Here is a 23,955-nt window from a genome sequence, read left to right as displayed (position 1 = left end):
AGGTGCTATGTCAGCTGATCCGCGAATATCTTTGTTAAAGAAACCTTAAACATATGCAATCTTACTTATCCCAACATGGTAACTGTCACAAAAAAACGACTTTCTAATAAAAGTCTGAATTCTTATTTTTTCTCGGTTCTAAATGCCTTAACACACCAGAAATAATTTTAATTACTGGGTTACCATCACACCTGGGCCATCCACAGTGCCCACATGTTATTAAAATTTATTCACTAGGGGGCGTAAGTAGTAAAGTACAATTCGCCGAGCAAGATTACCGAGTGCTAAACAACGAGCGGCAACTGTTCGCTATAATTTGATAGCAAAATAAAAGCAAAATTAAATACAATCTTCTCACATAGTACTTATTTTGTTGTTGAGAGGCGTACCTTTACGCAAAATGAAAACGACGATGATTCCACGAGTGCAATGCGGCGGATACTACTACAGAGATCGACAACTACTTCGTCTGCAGAGCCCCGAAGCCCCCGCCTCCCGTTTACTGAGAAGCGATTTCGCAAGTTCACACTCGGTGTTTCGTGCTGATAGTCACGTGAACCAGCTGGCTGCTGCAAGGTGGGACACACAGGTCACACACTTCACTCAAGCGCCAAAGCCAATCACGCAACAGGACGCGCGCCACGCCACATCCAGCTGAAATAACGGAGGTCGTGGGAGGGGGAGGAGAAGAGAGGGGACGATGGCTGTACACTGTCTGTATCTGACGCAACGTCTACGTCACATCTGCAACATGTAAACCTGTTAACCGAAGGCAGTGTCAAACAGGAGCCATAAATCGTGCTTAAATTAACTAAATTTTAAACACATCACACATCCGGAATGGTTAAACAGCACACTTTTAAGACTTGTCGAGTTCGTCAATTTCATCGTGCGGAGAAAAGACACCTGAAACCGAAACAGACTGATGAGAAATGTTCTACGCAGTGTACAGCGTGCGTTGAATTTAGTGTTTTTTTAGTGCTGGTAAAAGGCGTTGATGGGGTAGAATTTTCCTTGTAGACTCACGAAAACATCTCAAAATCTCTTGATAACCAACGTCCACACATCAGTAGTTGGACTTCGGTAGGTGTTTGCCTGTTCATATTTTGCTATGCAGTATCCACACCTCTTCTTGGCCACGTTAATCTGATGGTACACATGGCGCAAGAAATACGCCGCATTGCAACTTTAAGAGGTACAGTAACGTTTCCATGAACCCGGATGTTCGGCGCTTTTGAGGGCTATCTGCTTCCTAAATTAAAAAAAAAAAAAAGTGTTTGATGAACACAGTAACCTTCAAGGTATTCTTATAAAACGTAAAGGCAGTAAGGCATTGAACCACCTTCACAAGCACAGATCTGTACAATAAACTTCAGATCGCAGAGAATTTGAACTGGAAGAAAACAGAGAGAGCTTTCAATGAGTGTCTTGAGGCGAGAAATTTTGCAGAACATTCCAACGAGCAGTGTGCCGAGACACCTTACGACAGAAAGCGAAGACTTTATTGACAAGACATATACGGTAGCAAGAAACCAGGGTATTGGGTGCCTGATCATCACAAATATGTTTCCACGTGACCAGTAAGAAACTCAGACTTCCCAGACAAAACTGGAGCGCTGTTGATAATGGAAATAATCGATGATCTTGTAGAGTGATTTGGGAAGTCTATGTGCTCGTAGCGGTCGGTTACTGCTCCCTTGCGATGCACAATAATGCATTCAGTGCACGACTTTCTGGACCCATAGCGATGCCGTGATCGGTGATTGCTTAGTGCGGTATGTGCACTCAGCTTTTGGTACGGGACGACCTCATCTGCCTTCATGGCACCTGTGGCAGCCCACTTCACCATTGCTTCACTCCTGTTTGCTCCACTGCTTTCAGTTCGGAAATTAATCTTAAGAAACGTAAGTTACATGATGCAGTTTGGTAAGTGCAATAAACAGTGAAAACCGAAAGAAAATCCCTTTCAAAAAGGACTATGTCCACGCGGAAACAGCGCCGTTGGAATCCTGCATGACGCGAAAAGTTCAAATGGTTCAAATAGTTCTGAGCACTATGGGACTAAACATCTGAGGTCATCAGTCCCCTAGAACTTGGAACTACTTAAACCGAACTTAAGGACATCACACACATCCACGCCCGTGGCAGGATTCGAACCTGCGACCGTAGCGGTCGAGGTTCCAGACTGAAGCGCCTAGAACCGCTCGCCCACACAGGCCGGCCACGCGAAAAGTATTTTGACTGCCAAATGCCAAGCTAAAAACATCATCCACAACGCTTCCACACTCTGATTACCACTGTGAATCAACGACCATCAGCAGTGCGGCTGGAAAATCATCCACATTTATTAGATGTAATTTTAAGCGATAGAAAAAGTGGAAGATGAATGGATAAATAAGGAAATGAGGGAGCGAAGAATTAAACGAATCGATACAAAATGTGTCGCCATAGCTCATGACGTAGCGTAATTACCAGGACTACCGCTGAAGTCAGACGCACCATATAGCACATTCATGAGATGGCTATGAAAACTGGCCTCCAAATCTCTTCGAGAAAATTCAATACAACGATAGCAAATACGCCGATTGGGATCCCTGACGAGATGCGTCACACAGGGGAAACATTTCAAATGGAACAAGAAATCCCAACTTCGCCATACCAGACAGCCGCTTTCTCAGAAGTACTCGACGTTGTTGAGACATCATTAACCATCAATGTCATCGGCATCGGCAAAATGGGACGACAGATTCTGAGGAAAACATTCATTCGGAGCCAAGATGCAAGACTGTACATGGATGTGCAAGAACTCAGAGAAAACTATTTTCTTTGACAGTACCGCTACGGTCGTAGGTTCGAATCCTGCCTCGGGCATGGATGTGTGTGATGGCCTTAGGTTGGTTAGGTTTAGGTAGTTCTAAGTTCTAGGGGACTGATGACCTCAGAAGTTAAGTCCCATAGTGCTCAGAACCATTTTTTTTAAAAAAACAACCCGAGAAGTTATCTAAGAGAAGACGTTGTCATCAAGGTCGTTTCGGTTGTAAGGAAATGCTGCACGTTACATTATCAACAATTACGGCAGGTAAACAATTTGATACAACAAACCAAACAGACTGCTTTAACCATTTGCTGAAAACCTAGAATCTAGGATAAACACGTTGGAAGACGAGAAGTAATTTGAGAGACAACGTAAGGCGACATGGGCGCCTTGCGAAATCACGATATTACTGTGATTGTACAAATGCTGTTATTTCAATTTAACTAAGGCGATTTTCACAAAATTGGAAGATATAGAAGAATTCAGCCTACGAACGATAAACAAAATTTTTGATGTCTTACGTCCTCAAGATTATCTTTTCTGCGAGAAATAGTGAGAAATCACAAGCCGTGCACGTTAGATGCCGCTACCAAGATTTGGGGAGAATCGAATTCGCCAGGCGGATTAATGACAAGGACTGGCCACCTCGGATGTGGTTTTCAGGCAGTTTTTCAACATCCGACTAGGTAAATACCGGGCTGGTATCAATGTGCCGCTTCAGTTACACGATTCGCGAACATTTAGAAAGAGTTTGCGCACTTTCACATTGGTTAACAGGAGACGCAGACAGGTGGGGGTACACAAATTATCCCGTGAAAGTACACGATAGAGACTAGGAAAAAGAAGAAAGAGTGAGAAATTATTAGTAGCAGACAGCGGCAAGGTAGGGCTACTCGCTCTTACTTCCCATCACATCATTTCTTTCTGAATAAATATAGAACGTTGCTGCGCTATCAGCGGCCATTAATATGTATGGGTTATGTACACGAAACAGTAACTCACACAGACCAGCGACATTGTTTGCAAAACATCGGATAAAGGAACAATGAACAGTCTCATTATCGACCACTTCTAGAAGTCAAAAGACTTTTCCTGTCGTTGGAAGCCTTACCACTAACTACAGCGCTTTCCACAGTGGACAAAGAGAATGACTTGCGGATCAACTTTTGAATTACCGTGGACGGAACCATCTCTACGCATCTGTCAAGTCTAGCCAAACTAACTCCTCCTCACTGAACACACTTTTGGTCAGCTTCACTTCTCTAGGACAGAAACACCACCGAAGCTTAATTGTTTCTGTTTGCTTACGCAGGATGTCCCAAACCTTAAAGTCAAAATTTTACAGGTGGCAGAGAATCTTCGGCTGTTTATTTTAAGGCAAGTAAATAAAAGTCGAAAATGAACATTTAGTTTTTTACTTACATAAACAACTTACATCTTATATTTCTGCGCTGGACAATGATTACAATTTCTTTATTTTCTGAGAAAGAAAGTAATATCCCAACTCAGGTTAATCAGTCAGTATGCGTGTTTGGTCTCATTCAACGCCAAGACAACTTAGCTATTGTTAAGTCTCGCATAAAATGAAATGTCCTTCAACAATCTGCGTGCAGGTGCAATGTTAATAAAGGATGAAACAACCACAAACAGAAATGGTGCCTTGAATAAGCAGAGCTTTCCAGAATGGGGCTAATTAACGACTTTATTTTTGCCTAAATCCCTACAGTCGACTCATTAAGCCAGTTGAACACAGCCGATCGTAGAATTGGGCTCCCAATCCCAGAGATTCACTAATACACGTTCCGCATTCGAGGACCTCAATAAGTAAGCAAATAGACACCTGCTACGAAGTCCGAATGGAATGCCCATACGCGTGTCATTGGACACATCACAGTTTCAACTTGGTGGTTAACCTGAAAGTCTCCAGGATTTTCTCCTACGTCGTATCTTTATGGCAACACATCACTGAATTAACGCAGTATTTCTTCATCACCAATTATCTGAAGCTTCATATGCTCGTAAATTATTTCTTTCAGATTATTGATTGTTACAAGCTACTTCTTCATGATCATCATTTTTCTTTCGGAACAGGCTATCGCCTGTTTGAACTCAAAAACACAATCATTTCAATCTTTTCTGAGATCTTCCAATATCTTTTTCCAAATCGGCTTGTGTCTGTCGATCTGATGGGGAATTCTCTGATCCGGTATTCGCATGGGGTGTTGTCTCCAATTTTCACGACATTTTTGAATTTCTTCGCTCATGATGCAAATATATAATCTAATCTAGCATTTTCGTTTCGAATCATGTCTCTTCCTGTACAGCCCTTCCCCGTACAGCCCTTCATCTTCCTAAGGAGCGTAATCTCTGCTATTTGAATTTTATTTTCTTATTTTTTGTGGTAACCCATTTCATGGTGGTCTCTTTTTGTACTTTATGGACAAATGTTCCGCTAATGGTACCACAGACAGTTGGGAATTTGTCTTCTATTTTCAATATCGAAATCAAAATCATAACGTACATCACAGCTGAAGTACAAGATCCGAGAAATTTGTTCTTCAACTGAAGTATCTAAAACAATTTTTGATCTGACTGGTTATTTTCCTCGTTTTATTACAGAAACTTTTAAATTGTATTGCTGATATGTCGCTCAGCTTGTGTACTGATCTTTGGAGATCTTAATTCTTTTGTTTACTTTAGATTTTTATTTACGAAGGATGAAAACGTAAATATTAAAAAGAATGGGCGATAGTCCTCACTGTGTCTTAACCTCCCATTAATAACTAATGCGTGTATGCTTATAAAGATTTTCGCTACCTCTATTAGGTGATAAGGATATCGACATTTGAATCTGACCTCCCATCGGCTATCAATGTCGATTAAGGCCATATAGGTATCTAGATTAAATTCTCTGTCTTTTTCAATAATGTTCTTAAATACAAAAACATCGTCCGTGCACGGACGACCCGATCTAAATCCGTTTTATTCCTCTGAAATAACAGCTTCTATGACTTTTTCCACACGGTTGTTGACTGTCTTTGGGAATAGTCTGTAGCCAGAGACTGATGTAACAATAGTTTTCACAGTAACTGCGTTTTCCTTTCTTGAAGAGGGTAATTACTTCTGATGTACAACAGGGGTCTGGGATCTTGCAATTCCTCCAACATTCATTTGTAACTTGTAAAAGTCTTTTATCTAACGATAAGCTTCCATATTTAATTAGTTCGTCATTTATTCCATCCATTTCGGTAGCTTTCTTGTTTTTCATAGCTTTCAAGGCCTCTTGTAGTTGCACCATAGTAAATGGATCTATTGTACATACTTTCTCCAAGGTAATCTTCGGCTGCCTGTGTACATCATAAGAAAAGCATTTTGAACGCTTTCGTACCGTTGGGAACGAGACTTTCACGTTCATAGGAAGTTTCTAGGCCAGTACAGCTTTTGCGACCGAAATATAGCTATACAGAGTTTGTGTGCGTGTGTGTGTGTGTGTGTGTGTGTATGTATGTATGTGTGTGTGTAGGATGCGCGCGCGCGTGCCGCATCCCCTAGCACTGCACTGTGGAACCCCCGCAACGGAATTTTCCACGCCACGTCGCAGTGCCCTGGGCAGCGGACGCTTTCCGTGTTACCTGCGGCAGCAGAAGCGTGGCTTCCGACTACCGGTGACAGGCAATACGTCAGAAAGCACAAATAGTACTGGCAGTCAGTCGCTCTCTCTCTACCGCCGTCTCTCCTTCTGCGGCATCAGCTGTCACAATCAGCGGCAGGACTTGCCTCGTTTCTCGTAAAAGAGACACACGCACGGTACAGGGGAAACAAATAGAAATTGATGAAATATTCACAGGTTGTCAGCCGTAACACATCGTCTTGAAACTTCAAGATGATGCTGCAACTCTGCAGATTTTTTTTCCCCTTCTTCTTCTTCTTCTTCTTCTTCTTCTCTCTCTTACCAATCGGTAGTACATTCTGGCTATTGATATAGCAGACCGTTATCGGATACCTAAGTCTCCCTCCCCCCCCCTTTCCTTCCAAAGTGGTGCTTATGTGGAGACAACCGATAATATAAATAGGCGTCATATTGTTGGCGAAGTGCTAGTAACTGCTACACCCAGTCTTCAGCTCACGATTTCGGCTACATTATTTGCAGACAAAGCAACAATCGCAGTAGGAACTAAACGTCGTCGACAGCTACTAAAGTAGTCATAGAAAGCAGTAATCGTCAAGTGCTCCCAGTAACCGTTCGACGGCATCTACAGTAGAATATGTGCCCAGTGCACTTCGATTCTACGTAGAAAAACCGGCGTCGACGACGGCGCCAAGCGCCGCGTCGCCAATCCTACAACGGAGGCAGTATTACCCACCTGTTGATGCTCCACTTCACGCGGCTTGGCCCTTTTTCTTTCATGCGTATCGTCGAGTACTGAATCATTCACGAAAGAAACCAGTCATTCTGTGTGTGTGTGTGTGTGTGTGTGTGTGTGTGTGTGTGTGTGTTTAAGAGGGTGGGAGTGAATATATATTAAACGATTGTTCAGCAAAGCCTCTTTGTACTACGTATAATTATCCCGATGAACCAGCTTGCTTCTACAGTATGTGCCCTGGGAGCTGCTCTACTCTGATGTCAGTGCTGTCACGGAGTTCAGGGCTATCTACGTAAATAATTTATAAGTTAAAGGAGAATCAGTATGATAAGTTTTTGCAGACCACACAAAAAAATCGAAATTATTTCCCAGCAAAGACGTAGAGGTACATATCCTCTCAGATAGGATCTACTGTTACGTTTGTCTGTGCAGTATACCTACGACCAACTTTTGTACACAACAAAGACTGTATCTAATTCCGGTGCGATATCTAGAAATAATTTCAGCCAATCGTCCCTGCAAGACGTTAGAAGTCACACCCCGCAACTATCAATCTACCACGTAATCGATAGCAGGCGATTTGGTATCGGTTCCTCTTTCACATGGAGAGCCGTACCATGTACTGCTCGGGAAATTCCAGGAGATTGAGACGGAGAAGATACAGGATGATAGAGACATAAAGGGAAACGAAAATTACGGGGTCCTGAAGAGGATGGCAGAAGAGAGGAGAGCGTGGATAGTTAACACGTGAAGACCTGCCTTTCGGCAGAACACTGATGATGATGGTGACGGTTCAAAGTAATTTACACCGGAATTGCTGCTATTATGGTAAATAAGTGTCCATACCATAGGGCAGAATTTAGTATCCTGTGACAGGGAAAACCAAAGAAACATTGACAGTATGTGTACAAATGACGACGAAAGAAAACTATAGCAAAGTCTTAACAGTATTATAATCTATGCTGCGCACTATACATATCAGTCAGTGATGTTTACTGTCCTAGTAGACAGTCATACGAGAAATTCTGAATTTCTGGCGTTACCATAATTAAACCATGCGTCGAATATAAAATTCAGTATAATGAAAAAAAGGAAAAAAATGTTATAGAATAACAGTTTGCATTGCTTAACAAATAGAATATTTCCAAACTCGAATTTAGAACAGTAAGGAAGAAGAAAACAACATGTAACATGAGAAAAACGTAAAGTAGTAATTGCAAACAGCGCTACGGTGCGTTATGATACATTTGGAGTTTCGTTAAAGCTTAAAACATAAAAGCAGAAACAGTACCGCATATGGTATCAGATCCACACCATCAAAGCACCACACTGTCAACGCGTTATTTTTAAATTCGTCAGTAGTGAACGTTTTAATACTCATATCCACAGTAACATACGCCGCAGTTCCACAGTAAAGCAAACAGGAAGCCCTTGGGTGTTCGCGATCTTTCACAAACTGTATCGAGCACAGTCCACTGCTACAATGGAAATGCCCATGAAGTCAGCTTCGCGTGTACTGACTTGACACATTCTAGAACGTTCAAATTAATAATATTACTGTTTTACAACCATTACAGGAATACTGAAAGGCAAATTTCGAGAAAAAGTTTTTAATTTTACTGCAGGCAAGAATGTAACATGTAACAGTGCGTGGAGAGTGATAACTGTGTTGCTCTTAAGTCTGACAAACAGGATGTCCCCAAAAAAGAAAAAGCACCATCAATCTTCAGGGACACGTTTCTTACACCAAAACAACAACAAAAAGTCTAGTAAACATGGGATCTAAAATGCATACCCTTACAACTATGAGCTCTTGTTCGTCTTCGATACTATGAAATACATCTCTTCTACTACAAGCTCTTTGCTTTCCAATTTTGGGAGGAGGTAGTACCGACCAAACCATGAAAAAATTGTGTAGTAAACATGGGATCTAAAATGCATACTTTCAGAGCTACGAGTACTTGTCCGTCTTCGCTAGTATGAAACACATATCTTCCTCCTGACGAAGCGCTCATACTTCTTCAGGTGTGCATTTTACAGCTCATGTTTACTAGAGTCTTTTTCTTTTCTTTTCTTTTTTTGGTCCATACTATCTTCTTCCAAAAATGGAAGACAAAGAGCTTATAATAGAAGAGATATATTTCATAGTATCGAAAATGAACTAGTGCTTATAGCGCTTATGGAATGCATTTTAAAGCCCATGTTTACTGCATTTTTTCCTTGTTTTGGTGTATGGAACCTGTCTTTCTTTTCTTTTTTTTGGGACAGCCTGTGTAGCTAAGTGCAGCGTACTAAAAGGCATCTACAGGTTTGGTAGCAGAGAAGCAAATTCCGGTCATGTCATGAGTTATTAATACAAATGGCAGCTCGGTTTTCTCGCAGTGTTTAGAAATAAAGAGTCAATTCCCTAGCTCATGCTGCAGAGGTAAATTAATGTAAATTCTTAGCACTGACACCTACAGTAGACGCTTCGCACATGACACTAGTGAACGGGAACATAATAGAAATTAACATAAGCATTTACGGGTAGATTGCAGTAATAGATGTACGAAATAAGATTTACGCTGAAAAAAATATACGTTCCATTCACGTGAAACGTGATATCGGTGAAAATAAACAGAAGAGAAACGTCAGTCCGCGCTGCTGAGCCTCGCAGTTGTTCAGGAGGCGAAAGTGAATAAGAATAGGAAGTTTTTGCATCATTCGTGACTGAAGCAAAGCGTACTGCGCTTGGTGCGACTTACTGACGCGGCGTCGGCGGTCGGCGTCGCGTGGCCCGCGACGGCGCTGGGGGCGGCCGGCGCCCAGCCCGGGCCGCCGCCGACTGCCTGTGCGCGGCGTCTCGGCGCGCTAGGCGAGGCTGGGCGCCGGACCGCCGCAATGCGACGCCCGCAGCCTGCAGCCGCCGCCGCTGCGGCACACGCCGGCGCTAGCGTCGCCCGCGGCCGTAAACAAGGCGCCACAGCAGGTGGCTAGCTGCGCCGCGTGGCTGCCGCCCACCCTCAAGTCCCTACACCTTTCTTTTTACCTACCGCAAGCTTCGTAAGAGCTGCCTGCAACAGTTCGGCATGGACGCCGAAATGGTAGGTACGGAGATAAGCGATCGCCGAAGAGAAAGTCGTCTAAAATTGCTCAACCGGACCGAGGGTCTACACAGCTTATGCGAAAGAATTTGCTCTCCTTCCAGCAGTAGTTTTCTACATCTAGTCTACACAAGCCATCTGACGGGGTGTGGCGGAGGGTATTTCTCGTACCACTAATTGACCCCTCTTCACTATTCCGATCGCGAAAGGCGCGTGGGAAAAATGAGTGTCGGTAAACCTCGCTAATTTTTCGAATTTTCTCGTTGTGATCATTTCGCTAGATGTATGTGGGAGGAATTAATGTTTCCCGACTCTCTCCGAATCTCAGCAGGTTTCTGTTACTCAAGTTTGTTGAGCGTCTCCATAACGCTCTCGCGCCAACGATCCCATGACCAAATGCGCCGCTCTTCGTTGGATCTTGTCAATCTCTTAATACACTAAAAGACAAAAAAAAAAAGAAAAAAAGTCGACGCACCCCGAAGGAATTATCCTATTGGGATGGAAATCTGTGGGTAAGATGTTCATGTACAGAGAGATAAATGATTACAATTTCAGAAAAACTGGGTGGTTTTTTCGAGAGGAAGAAATTCACAAATTGAGCAAGTCAATAATGCGTTGATCCACCTCTGGCCCTTATGCGTGAAGTTATTCGGTTTGGCATTGATTGACAGATTTGTTGGAGGTCCTTCTGACAGATATAGTGCCAAAATATGTCGAATTGGCGCGTCAGGTGGTAAAAATCCCGAGCTCGTCGAAGGACCCTGCCCACAGTGCTCCAGACGTTCTCAGTTGGGGAGGTACTGGGCGACCTTGCTGGCCAAGGTAGTGTTTGGCGGGTATTGTCATGCTGGAATGTAAGCCCAAGATAGCCCACCGCGAAGGGCAACAAGACGAAGCGCAGGATATCGCCGCTGTAAGTGTGCCGCGGATGACAACCAAACAAAGCAGTCCTTCCATAACAAGCAATGCACCCTCAGACCACCAGTCCCGGTTGTCGGGCCGTATGGCGGGCAAGAGTCAGACTGGTACCAGAACGCTGTCCTTGGCGTCTCCGGCCACGTCCTCGGCTCGGAACCTCATTGACTGGAGTAGAATTGCCTTCAGTGCTGAGTCCCGATTCAAACTGAGCCTCGATAAGCAACAAAGACGTGAGTGGACACGCCCGACAACATGAGGATTTCAAACTGACTGCCGCCCGCCATATAACAACAACAACAACTCTATCACTTAATGCCAACGCGAACAACTGCTTGCATAACGGCCAGATGTGGACCAACGCATTACTGACTTGCTTAATTTTTGAAGCTCTTTCTCTTGAATAAATCACCATATTTTACTGAAACTGTAATCATCTGTTTGTCTCTGCATGTTCATCACATCTACCGATTTCCGCGCCAATCTGATAATTCCTTGGTGATGCGTCGTTTGTTTTTTGTCAGTGTGTTATGGTCCAACCTGATAAGGGTCCCAGACTGACGAGTAATGTCCAAATATAGAGGGAACAAGTGTTCCGTAACCACTTTATTCGTGGACGAGTTCGTTCCTTAAGATTCTTCGTTTGAACCTCAGTCTGGCAGCTGTTTTTCCTACGACGCGGTCCAGTCACATTAATGTGACCACCGCCTGTGTTCTACGCCAACGTGCACTAACCACTCACAGACAACACGTGGCAGCACTGGCAGTGGACAGCGTATAAAGCGTGTCGAAGGCGAGGGGGGGGGGGGGGGGAGGCGTAGGACGCGGAAAACAGTGCAGTCTTTGTTGTAACACGGAAACGGGAATGATCATTGGCTTTCGGTCCAAAGGTGAAAGCATTTCCGAAACGGCTGAGTTTGCACAAATCTTCGTGTGCCGCCCTGCGTGGCAAAATGGTGCTATCCAAAATCCGCGCCGACGCAACTGTGGTGCACCACGGCCCACAGATGGCAGGGGCGAAAGACGGCTGCAGAGACGTGTACGGGCCAACAGGCGTGCAACTGTTCGCCCAGATGAGCCAAGGTGGCTGGCTACCAACAGCGTGCGTCTCCTCGACGACCATTCGGCGGACGTTGCTGCGTGTGGGCGTGTGCAGCAGGCGCCTAGTTGACGCACTCGTGCCGACTGCCGTTCATCATCGAGTATCAGGATGCGTGTGCCCTAATCCCCTGGCCACCAAACTCCCCGGATTCAAACCCAATCGAGAATCTGTGGGACCACCTCGATCGGGCTGCTCGCGCCACAGATCCTAAGCCGTGAAAGCCAGCGCAGCTGGCCACGGCATTGGAGTCGGCATATCTCAACATTCCTATCGGTATCTTCCAGAATCTCACTGACTCGCTTACAGCACGTTTGCCTTGCAAAAGGTAGTTCTTCAGGCTTTAACTGGTGATCACATTAACGTTACTGGGCCATGTATTGGCTGTACGTGGTCATTCAACTTAGGTCGCTACCCGCCCCTACAGCTGTGCGTATTATTTGTGCTACTTCCGGATCGAACCTACCCGGCGGATTAACGGCGTGGGTCGGTGTGCCGGCCAGCCTGGATGTGGTTTTCACACAATTTACCACATCCCACTACGTGAATACCGTGCTGAAAACCAAGTCTCAGCCTCAGCAAACTATTCCCAAAAATTTACAAAAATTCCGCTTACTTCCACAAGAATAACACTACACTGATGTACACGTGCAAAACGTCCCAGGGGATACCGAGGTGGTGACAGGAAGGAAATCCGGCCACCCCTTAAATTAACCGTGCATATGTCCCAGGGGATACCGAGGTGGTGACAGGAAGGAAATCCGGCCACCCCTTAAATTAACTATGCCAAATCCGTTCACAACCGTGCCGACTTTGCGGTGATGCGCGACAGAAGCAAAAGAAAAGAAAATTCAACTTAATTGACTTCTAGACTTTTATGGTAGTTATTGTTTCAACTAATTTGTTATCACTAATGTGATTGTATAGTTGTGTATTTCTTCTCCTGTGTATGCACACTGAGTTACTTTTATTTACGTTCAAGTTCAACTGCCAGACCCCACACCGTTTATGACTCCTCTGCAGATCTTCGTGCAAATCTGCAGTCTTCTGGAAGGTCTTCTGGACAACGGTTAATAGGGGACACTCCCCCACCCCTGGAATCTGGAGTACACAATTTTTATTCATATAATTGGATAACCATCAATTATCTGGAATATGGTAAGTTTTTTGTGTCACCGACAAACTTTAGTTCTCGTGGCATGACATTTCTCAAAAGTGAGACTGATTTGAGGTTGGCTTAATAAGCCTGGTAAATTTCTATGAAAGAATGAAAAATTTTTTGTTGCTCCTCTATGGTTGGTAAGCTCGATTGTTCCAAGAATCGTATAAAGAATTTCAACAATGACAGCGTATACATCATTGTTGACAGCCGCCTGAATTGGTCAGTACGTCGCCTGCGATTGAAAATAGAGAAAACTGAGTTGCGTACTGATTAAATATTTTCATTTGAAGGGTTTGGACTGCCGCACAAATCAAAACAGAAATGGATGAAGTTCACGCGGACTGTGCAACGTCATTGAAGATAATTTACGTTTGGATTTATGAATTTAAACGTGGTCGGGCAAGCACCGAAGACGAAGCCCACTCCGTCTGTCCATCGAATTGCAATCACCACAAAGGAAACCACTGACAGAGTCCACGATATGGTAGTGCAAGGCACCCAAATAAAATTTTGTGAAATGGCTGAGACTGTAGTCATCTCATCTGAGCGAATGCATAATGTTCTGCACGGACAATAGACTACGACGAAACTAGTTGCGGGGTGGGTGCCGCGATTGCTCACAGTTGACCAAAAGTGCATCAGGCACAACGTATCAACACATGGCTGGCGATGGTTAATCGCAATCCGCAAGACTTTTTGCCGGTTTATGGCTGTTGATGTAACCTGGATCCATCATTACACACCAGATTCAAAACGCTAGTCGAGACAGTGGACAAAGGCTGGTGACAGAGCACCGACGAAGGCAAAGAACATTTTTTCAGCTAGTAATATGATGGTCATTGTTATTTGGGATTCCCAAGGAATAATCCTCATAGATTACTTGGAAAGAGGCAAAACCATAACTGGACCCTATTATGCTTCATTGTTGGATCGTCCGAAACTTACGTTGGCTAAAAGAAGTACCAAGGTTGGCATGCAAAAAATGCTCTTTCACCAGTATGGTGCACAATATCACACATCAGCGATAAGGATGATGAAAGTTCATGATTTGGTCTTTGAATTGATTCCTAAACCACCCTATTCACCAGACGTATCCCCAAGTGGCTTCTTTCTGGTCACTGACTTGCAACTCTGGCTTGTTGGGAAGAAACTTTCATCAAATGAGGAAGTGATGGTTGCAGTCAATGAGTATTTCGCTGAGTTTGACAGAACTTATTTTTCCTATGGGATAAAAAAGCTAAAGGATCACTGGACCAAGTGTACATCCTTCAGGGAGAAGTAAGGTGAGTTATTTACGAAACAAGTAATTTGCTTGGCTTTTTACCACATCCTCCTATTCTTACCCTCCCTCTGGAAAAATTTCTGCGGACACCCATGGGAGTGAGTGGGTGGGTGGGTGGGTGGGGGGGGAATATGTGGTACCATCCGCCAGACACCGCAACATGGTTTACACAGTATAAATGTAGCTAAGCATGACAGACAAGGAAGGACTGCAGGTAACTGCCGTGTTCGAAAACGCCGATGTTCAACATTCTACGGAGACTGCACTAAACGATGCAAAAGGTCTGCTAATCCTAACAACTTCACCACCGAAAATATTCAGACACTAGATGATACCGGGCAGTTCCCGGTTATTTACTTATCCCATGGATTGGTAAAGGAATGTCATCTGTCTTTACAGTAAAAGCGAACTTAACTTCTGATCTCACCACTTCTCCCCTGCAGCACTCCTTAAAGAGTACTAGAGTTATGTTACCCCAATTTTTTTTAAAAAAATTATTTTATAGTATTGTAGTTCATATTGTGGTGCTAGGGATGTCATACCTCAAGTGTAATTTTTCCTAGGTAGAAAGTGTAAAATCATTAGGATGATACAACTGTGCATGGATGGCTCCCAGGCAGCAGTCAAGTTCAGAGGATCCATATCCCCCACCTTTCCAATTAAAACGGGTTTACGACAGGGAGAAGCTCTTTCATGTGTCCTCTTCAACCTTGCATTAGACAAAGTTGTTCGGGAGAGCAATTTCTATCTATACGATTATCTCCGATTCGATCACACAGTGAAGCAAAACACCTGGCTTATGCAGATGATATAGTGTTGCTGTGTGAAAATGAAGAAGAACTGAAAGACATGTACAGATCTCTCAGGCACAGTGCCAGCAAAATGGGGCTTTTGATTAACCAAGAGAAAACCGAATATATGGAAATAGGTCGAGTCATAAACCCAAATCCTTACTTTGAAGTTGACCAGCATTCTAAATTCACAAAAGTTCTCCAGTTTAAATACCTTGGATCACGTTTCAATAGTAAAAATATCATAACAATGGATATAAATGAAAGAATAGCCTCAGGGTCAAGATGTCTGTACTCACTAAGCAATCCACTAAAAAGTAAAGCTTTGTCAATCAGCACAAAGATGAAGATATACAACACTATCGTCTGCCCCGTAGTACTGTACGGTTCAGAAATCTGGGCAGTTACAAAGAATGAAAGAGAAAAACTGAATGTTTTCGAAAGAAAAGCAATGAGAAAAATCCGGGGACCTGTGTTGGAGAAAGGTGTATAGAGAATTCGAAAGAACAATGAAATTTATCAGTTAATGAAGCAACCCACTGTCATTCACAAATTAAACAGTAGGAGACTGCAATGGGCTGGACAAGTGGCTAGAATGGAAAACTACAGAATCACCAAGAAACCATTTGAAGGAACTCTCCAGGCAACAAGACCATTGGGCCGACCCCGTACAAGGTGGAAAGATGACACAGAGAAGGACATCGCAGCATTAGGAATTTGCACAGGGTGGAGAGAGGCTGCGAGAGATAGTCATCTTTTTATATACTATGTTTAACTGAAATTTATTCAGTTCAGAAATATACTTTCAAATTACCTCCTTCCCATCCCTAACTTCACTCCCACCTCTAGAAATGCCACGAATGTCCTAGTCCCACATCTTTTTTTTAATTTTTTTTTTAACTGTAAGTAATATTTTTCCTAAATTTGGTTGAAATTTCTCCAAGCGTTCCAGAGTTATGTTTTACATGTAACTCCTTCCTATCGCAACCCCACTCTAACAGTTAAATGGTATCGGAACTGTCACCACTGAGCCGAACAACCCCTAAAGTAATGGGGTCGACCTAACGTTGTTCTCGAATATTTTTAAAGGTTGCTTCTGTCAGATTTCCACCTCATTGCTAAGGGTGCTACGGGATTACTTGGAGAGTTTATTTGTGTTCAAATCTGTGTGAATTCCTAAGGGACCAAACTGCTGAGGTCATCGGTCCCTAGACTTACACACTACTTGAACTAAGACCAACAAACTCACCCATACCCGAGGGAGGACTCGAACCTCCGGCGGGAGCAGCCGCGCAATCCGTGACATGGCGGCTAGACCGCTAAGTCACACCGCGCGGCAGAGTTTATTTCTACAGGTTGTGAGTCATATAATTACCAAGTTTGGTTGAAATTGCTGCAGGCGTTCCAGGAGATACGCGTAGTTTTATTTGATTGCAACAATGATGCTCAATTACTGTAATCAGTCAAAACCGTAGAATAACGGTAAGTACGTCTACGATGCTTTACAGAGAAACGGTCACATAGAGGTTTGTTCTACGTCTTCCACTTGTCTATACTACAGAATCAGTTCACCAGATGGTGGGTGTTTCTTGTCTCAGTGAAATCTTCCGGGAGATACCACGTGTCTTCTTCACCTACGCGGGAAGCGCGCGAAAGCAGCACATCCGGGCGCTGGGACACAAGGAGCAAAAGTGCACCGTGAGATGGAGCAGTGGCCAAGATTTGCATCCAGGACGATTCGAGTCGGTTCCCCTTTCGGTCACCGAGATTCAGTTTTCCGTCGAGTTCCCAGAAAGGACGCGTGCAATTTACTGCCGTATCCGAGGTTTTTTTTCCCCCCTACTGAGCTCGCAGTCGACGACGAGACAATAAAGCTTGGTCCTCCTGTTTTCTTGATTGTAAGAGACGCTGATGTTTCCGTACGACCTTCACGCGTTGCCAGTGGCAATAGCTTGACACCTGCCACGCGGGCAACTTTTGGTCTTACACATGTCTCGACGAAGTCTTCAATAGCAAACAGTCTCATGAAATAGTCCTGACAGCAGACATGAATCCCATCAAGTCCATTTGGCGCGCTTTCTGGAGGCATGTTGCTGTTCGCAGTCCTTCTCCCAGCCCCCTGCCACTACGAGACCAGCTTTACCAGACTAACATCACTGACTTTTTACGGAATGACGGTGAAAGAGGCAAAGACGAAAAGTTCTCGGAAGGCGCAGAGAAGGCATTGATGTCCATGTAATTTAGTTTTGTCACGGTGGTACATGTTGCACAGGAACGTAAGTAGTATCTACAGCGACACGATTACTATGAAATTCAAAAGATAAGTGTTCGGCAGAAGATTTATAGGACCACTTTCTAATTACTTCTCCAATATTCAGCTTTCGAAAGAATGTGGGGAAAACTAAAACGCTTCCGTGCGACCTCTGACTTCAGTTATTTTCATTACGATCATCATTTCTCCTTGTGGACGTGGAAGTCAAGAAAATATTTAGCATCCGGAAGAGAAAGTTAGTGATTGAGATTCGCGAAAACATTTCACTGCGTCGATAAACGCCTTTATTTTAATGATTGCCATGCCAGCTCGCTATCACATCCCACGTTCGCGATAAAACGAGCTGCCCTTCTTTGAACTTTTTGGATATCCTACGTCAGTCCTATCTAATGAGGATCCAGTACTGTGCAGCAGTACTCCTTATTAGCAGGCGAGCCCTGGCAGTCCAAATGCAGCATGAAAAAATACTCCTGAAGAGGACGAACAAAGGTACTGCAAGCAGTTCTTTAGCAGATTTCTGCATCTTCTACGCATTCTGCCAATACAACGTAGTCTTCAGTTTGTTATCCCGAACACATTTTCTACGTGATACTTCCAGTTTAAGCTGTGTGTAATCGTATTTATTTGAATCGACAACCTGAGTGTTCTTGACTTTAGTTATTTTTTGCGACTTCTCACTGTATTAGGTAAGTCACTTTCCAGAACAGTGCACGACTGGAACACTCGGCTTAGGCCCGAATAGAAACGACCCTTGTTTATTCCCCGATCGTTTCATTGCGTTTTAATCGTAGAGTCGAGAGGACGCCATTAAGGCTACTGAAAGCAGTTAACAGGCGGCCACCACACAGCCTGCAGCGCAGATGTGAGCGGACGTCTTCACTGCACGTCCATCAGGTGGTCGCCTTAAATAATTCAACGCACGGCGCGGCCGAACGGTAGGGGGTGCAGCCTTCGCCACACACGACTCACATTCCAAGTGAGTGTCTGAAGCACCGTAACCGAAGACAGTGGCAAAATACACACGTTCCTGCAACAGACTGTCCACATTTGTTGTAAGTCGGGGGGATAAAATGACGAAGAACCGTGCACAGATGGTTAGACATGCGTGTCATAAAACACGGCAGTTCTCTTAAACTGAGAGACGTTCTGAAAAAGAAAAGGACTCGGATGTTTCAGAACCCAGTGAAAAGTGGGATATAATTTAGTCTGTGGGAAAACAAACCTACCGAACACTAGTAATGTCACTGCTGCTTGTCTTTGGGAGGTGACACTGGTCTAACGAAAAGCGACAAAACAGGCGGAACAGAGCAGCGGTGGCTAACCCGCGTACCGCCTCGTCGACTCCCTGAACCGCGCCGTCGGCGGCAAATAGGATTACACGCACGATTGATCAGCAAGTACTGAAGGCGGCTCATCTGTTACCAATGTCAGGCTTTCTGTTCCGCAACCTGTACAAAAGCGCTGGCGTCGGAACGTAGAGACGCAAGTGATTGGAGTTTACTGTGGCTTTAGGTGGTAGCTGTTTAAGTCGCCCGTGAAATGATTGCAAAACTACAGGGAATATATCTGTTGTTTAAAATAAGAAACACCAATAGTCACTGTGAAAACGATATCTTGACCTGTGATAAATTATAATGGGCGAACATTCTAAATGCATAAATAAAATTATGTTACTGCAATAAAGAAACAATCTCACAGCACAATTACTACTGCCGCAAACAATACGGCAAGACAGTGGAAACGATTTATACAGAACAGAAATTGGTCTGGAGACATCTAGTATTACTTGCAGAAGTTACTGTGCTCCTAATATTACCGCCACTCTTCTCGACAAATAAAAAGCACAATCAGACAACCTCGCACTATGATCTGGAGCATCTACATCTGTACTCCGCAAACCACCTTAACCCTTTCACTATACCTTTTTTTTTCTTTTTTGTGAAAGATATTAATGTATAGCTATTTTAATTAATGTCGTAGTCAGAAGTAACAAAAAGGGATAATATTTCATGCCGTTTCGTTTTCCAACGCAGAGAAGGTTGGCAAATACGTGTCCCACTGGTATTTTTGACGTAGGCAGTAATATGTGGTAAATCCTCACTGTTCTTTAATAACCTGTCGTTGGACAGCTACGTCCAACTGGCAGCGAAAGAGGTAAGGTAGGTGGCGGAGGTTATGTCTGACATTACTATCATTTCCAACTCTTTCCATTCACGAATGGTGCTTGGAAAGGGCGGCCTGTCTCCGTATGACCTCTAATTTCTCTTGTTTTGGCGCCACTGTCATTTCGTCAGATCTATGTGGGAGGTAGTAATTTGTCGATTGACTTTTGTGAAAACGTAAGCTTTGGCAATATGGTCCCTCCGTGATGCACAACGCCCCTCTCATACCGTCTGTCTCTGTAGTTTGACAAGCAACTTTGTGAAATTCTCACGTTTACTAAACTTACATTTCGTTAGTATTCTTCCAACGAATCTCGCCCCGGCATTTTTGCCGTATTTTATATAATCATTCCAGAAGTCGCTCTTGACGGATACTTCCGGATTACGGTCGTTAGTGTTTCCGGTGATTTATCGCCAATGGTGTAATTGAACAGTAATGGGTCTCTCGTTAATTTATGCGCAATGTGCTACATTTATTTACGTTGGGGCTCAACTGCAAGTGTCTGCACGGAGCATCGATCCTGTTCAGTTGTTCCTGTATTTCACTAGAATTTTCTGGCGTTGTAACTATCTTCTGTACAACGCTATCATCCCTAAATTGTGTCACCGAGTTTCCGACATACCGCCCACATTCATATGTATCGTGAACAGAAACGGCCCAATGCAGGACTCTTTTGAGTACCGTGTACCGTTTCCTATGGCCTTCTAGCTCTCACAGCGCGATTCCTGTAGGTTCCTCGTGTTAATGATAGACTATTTTTTCAGGTGCTACTTTTGCACGGAGTCTGGTTGGAATCACGCAGCAAGTGCAGAATCATCATTAGAAGTACCTGAAGTCAACAAGAGAAGTCGTCAAAATTTTGAGCGCAGACTGGAACCGTCAGCCCCACTGTAGTACGGAAAAAATTCCGTCTAATATGTACAGCACCTCAATGTAGTACTTCACAATTCTAAGTATTGCTGATGGGCCGGAAATGCCGCAGAGATCCTAGTATAACTGAGTTAACAGTGCTGAAAAGCAATGATTTCAGTACGAAATTAGGATCGTAGGAACAATACACAACAAAAATAACAAAGATACACGCGCGAGATGGAGGAAAAAAATAATTTACAGTTAAAAAGAAAGATAGAAGAATGCGATTTTGCTATCTTAGGTCAGTGAGTGAGGTTTCTTCAGAACATTATAAGCGAAATGTCTGTGGAGTTTATAAAAATAGCAACTTGAAGCACTTTACCATTCCTGAAATTACGAGTTTCAAACTAGCACACAAACTTCGTCTCTCTGCGAGGTTTCGTTGTTATTACTTATGACAGTACTACAGAATCACCGTTCTCATCGCCAACGATTTATGTGAAACATGCGAATGTCATACTGCGTGTAACTTTCTGCCTCCAATCATTATCTTCATATTCGTTTGAAATGGAAAGGTAAGGGTGAAATAAAACCTGTTCACGTGACTACTTGTTGCTGATCTGTTCTTCAGTCCGAAGACTGATCTGATGCAGCTCTCCACGCAGGTCAATGTTATGCAAGCCTCTTCATCTCTGTACAGCCACCGCAATTACATCCGTTTGAAGCTGCTTACTGTATTCAGGCCCTGATTTCCCCCCACAATTTTTACCCCCCCCCTCCTCCATTATCAAATTGACGATTCATTGATACCTCAGGATGTGTCCTATCAACAGATCCCTTCTTTTAGTCAGGTTGCAGCACAACTTCTTTTTTCCCAGATTACATTCAGTATTTCCTCATTACTTATGCAATGTACCCAATTAATTTTCATCATTCTTCTTTAACACCAACTTTCGAAAGGTTCTATTCTCTTCTCGTATGGTTTGCTTATCGGCCTCGTCTGGTTTGCTTATCGGCCACGTTTCACTTCCATACAAGGTAACGCTCCGGACAAATACCTTCAAAAAAAAAAAACTACCTAACACGTCACTAGAAAGCCTCGTATGTTCCTATTCATGTTCTTCGGCAGTCCTCTACGAAAATTTGCACAAACACTGTTACCTTCGCAATTAACTTTTGTTTCAATATCTAGACATCTATGAATATACGACTGTCCGCTTCTTATCCCCTCTCCTCATACGTGGCAAGGAGCTGAAAGTCAGTTAAAATAACAAAGAGGAAAAATGATAATGATTTGGGGTCAACCGCCCCAATAGTGCACGAAACAGAATCTTACAGGAACCGTTTTCTGACACAAACAAGACATAAATACGATTACTTCTCAACACACAACTGTGGAGAAGCTTGGCACCGCCCTTTCAGTCAACAGTACAAACCGTTTGGTCAGGGTCACAAAGTCACCGGGTCAATGGCGTGTGCACCCGGAACTCTGGGTCGCGTTCTTGTTTTATCGAGCAGTTCCAGATTATTGGTATAACGTATCCGCCTCTGTCCGGGATGTCAGAGTCCACAGCAGACAATGCGCTTCTGTCTATTCAACATTACATCAGTACCGACAACAACTAATTTTAATCTAGAGATGCGTGAATTGCACATGAGTGGACAAAATCAATCGTTGTACCTGTCTTTAAGAAGGGTAAAAGGGCGCTCTGGGAAAATTAAAGAGGAATAGCACACTACTGTTCCACTGCGTGGAGATCTATGAAAAGATAATTTTACAGAATATTAGAAATAAGATAGAACCGCAATTAAGAGAAGAACAACAAGTATTTCCACATGGAAGATCAACTATAGATGCCATATTTACTTCCAGACAGGTTGTAGAAAAGAAAAGGGAATTTGGGAAAGACATCGTAGTTGCATTCATAGGTAGAAAAAAGGTTTATGGCAATATTAGAAAGGAAGAGATAAGTCAAGGTCTGAATAAACTGGAATTGTCAAAATGAGTGCCCGATATAGGTGTTCGTATGAATGTCAACGTGATCACTCCCGAGGAAATGATGAAAGCGTAATAGTTTGTCACATAAGCTGCAAAAAATGAACGCAACAGTTTCACAATCACACAGTTTCTGTGTGCTCCGTCAAAACATACCTTCTAAAGTTTTTGAAGTAGCGTTCCGTTTTGGAACTTTTGAATCTTTAATTCGTTTGCTGTAACACCCGTTGATTTGTTGTTTTCATTTCTGTGAGACCCCTATATGGTACCCCCTTGCTCTCACTATTCATCACATTTACTTGCGACGGTAATGTATTCTTATCACATGAATTATATTCTGTAACCAATGTATAGTACGACAATTGCCAAGACTACAAAAAGAGACCGCTTAACCAGGACGCCATGGGTGTTGTACTCGATGTTGCACTCGTTAAGGTTGGACCCCGTTCACTGTTTCTATTTAGCTTTTTTTTTCTCATAGTTCAGTACACCTCCTTCCTGTTTACATGCTGGTATTCAGTTTTTGGCGGGCTATCCTCTGGGCCGCCTTACCACTAAATCTAAATCTGAGGCGGTTTGGGGGGGAGGGGGGATGCGATGAGGACGTTCCCTTGTGAGATGCCTACGCGTCCTATTTATTTTACTTTTCGTCACACGCAAACTTGCGCGTGGCGCCTGGTCGTAACGCCTGCAACAAGCGCAACTGACAGCCACGACGGCGAGTCTGCGTAACACGAGACGGCAACAGGCGCGCAGTGCTGGCGAAATTTTATCGCGCTGAGGGACACGCGACCAAGCCAACAGGCACGCACAGCGTTGTTGCGCGAACAGTCTGTAACTCTTTACGAACAACAGTAATCACAAGTGAGTTAATGTGTCAAATATCAGACGTTAAACGTGCAAACGTGAACAAGATTTGAAATTATGTTTAAATTTTGTTGGAAGTTGCAAAGTACTCTCATTATCAAACACTGAATAAGAACAGACTGCGTAACCTGCGCTCCGTTTCAAGCAAAGATTGTTTTTCACGCATCTTAATGTTAATGACGTCATATCTCCTGAACTGTGTGTTGTGCCATGACGTCATTTTGCAGGTACATTCCGTGGTATACGTGGAAAATCTGTTGCAGAGCTAGTGGTAAAGAAATAACAAATAAAAAA

The 23,955-nt window shown here is 43.6% G+C and overlaps 1 protein-coding gene across 5 annotated transcripts in view; it reads right to left on the bottom strand.

Annotated features, from left to right (window-relative positions):
- LOC126202948 (fructose-bisphosphate aldolase) overlaps positions 1 to 23,955 on the bottom strand; it is a 139,347-nt gene that overhangs the window by 46,100 nt on the left and 69,292 nt on the right. The window contains exon 1 of one of the 5 annotated variants that reach the window (XM_049937054.1): positions 9,924 to 9,947. The exons of 3 other annotated variants lie outside the window; for them this stretch is intronic. The gene's annotated coding sequence lies outside the window, so the exon portion shown is untranslated. Of the gene's footprint in view, positions 1 to 389; positions 538 to 9,923; positions 9,948 to 23,955 lie in introns of those variants that run through there. One more of the 5 variants, XM_049937052.1, reaches the window with a different exon arrangement.

Source organism: Schistocerca nitens, chromosome 9 (assembly GCF_023898315.1).
Source record: "Schistocerca nitens isolate TAMUIC-IGC-003100 chromosome 9, iqSchNite1.1, whole genome shotgun sequence".
In the NCBI taxonomy this organism is placed as follows: Eukaryota; Metazoa; Arthropoda; class Insecta; order Orthoptera; family Acrididae; genus Schistocerca; species Schistocerca nitens.
This window is presented reverse-complemented; position numbering and strand designations above follow the sequence as displayed.